Below are 726 nucleotides of genomic sequence, written 5' to 3' on the forward strand. Positions count from 1 at the left end.
ATGCGTGAATGGGGGTATGGGTTATACGGCGGTGTGGGGGGTATGGGGGATGGGTTGTATGTGGAGGGGAGGTGTAGGGGGAAGGGTTGTATGGGTGGATGGGGGGTATAGGGGATGGGTTGTATGGAGGGGTGATACGTGTGGGGGGTGAGGTGTATGTGGGGGTGGGGGTTCTGGGTTATACGGGGGGGTGGGTATGGAGAATGGGTTGTATGGTGGGTGACGCATATGGGGGATGGGGTGTATGGGGGAGTGGGGTGTATAGGGGAGTGGGGTGTATGGGGGGAAGGGTGTATGGGGGGAAGGGTGTATGGGGGGAACGGGTGTATGGGGGTGGGGAGTGTGGGGGTGGGGAGTGTGGGGGTAGAGTGTGTGGGTGGTGGGGTGTATGGGGGTATGGGGGGTGGTGTGTATGGGGGTGGTGTGTATGGGGATGGGGAGTATGGGGGTGGGGAGTATGGGGTGGGGAGAGTGGGGTGGGGAGTGTGGGGGTGGGGAGTGTGGGGGTGGGGTGTGTGGGGGTGGGGTGTATGGGGGTGGGGTGTATGGGGGTAGGGGTGTAGCGGGAGTGGGGTGTATGGGGGATGGGGTTTATGGGGGTGGGGTGTATGGGGGTGGGGTGTATGGGGGTGGGGTGTATGAGGGTTGGGGTGTATGGGGGTTGGGGTGTATGGGGGGATGGGGTGTGTGGGGGAGTGGGGTGTGTGGGGGTGGGGTGTCTGGGGG

Source organism: Stegostoma tigrinum, chromosome 46, assembly GCF_030684315.1.
Source record: "Stegostoma tigrinum isolate sSteTig4 chromosome 46, sSteTig4.hap1, whole genome shotgun sequence".
NCBI classification, from domain to species: domain Eukaryota; kingdom Metazoa; phylum Chordata; class Chondrichthyes; order Orectolobiformes; family Stegostomatidae; genus Stegostoma; species Stegostoma tigrinum.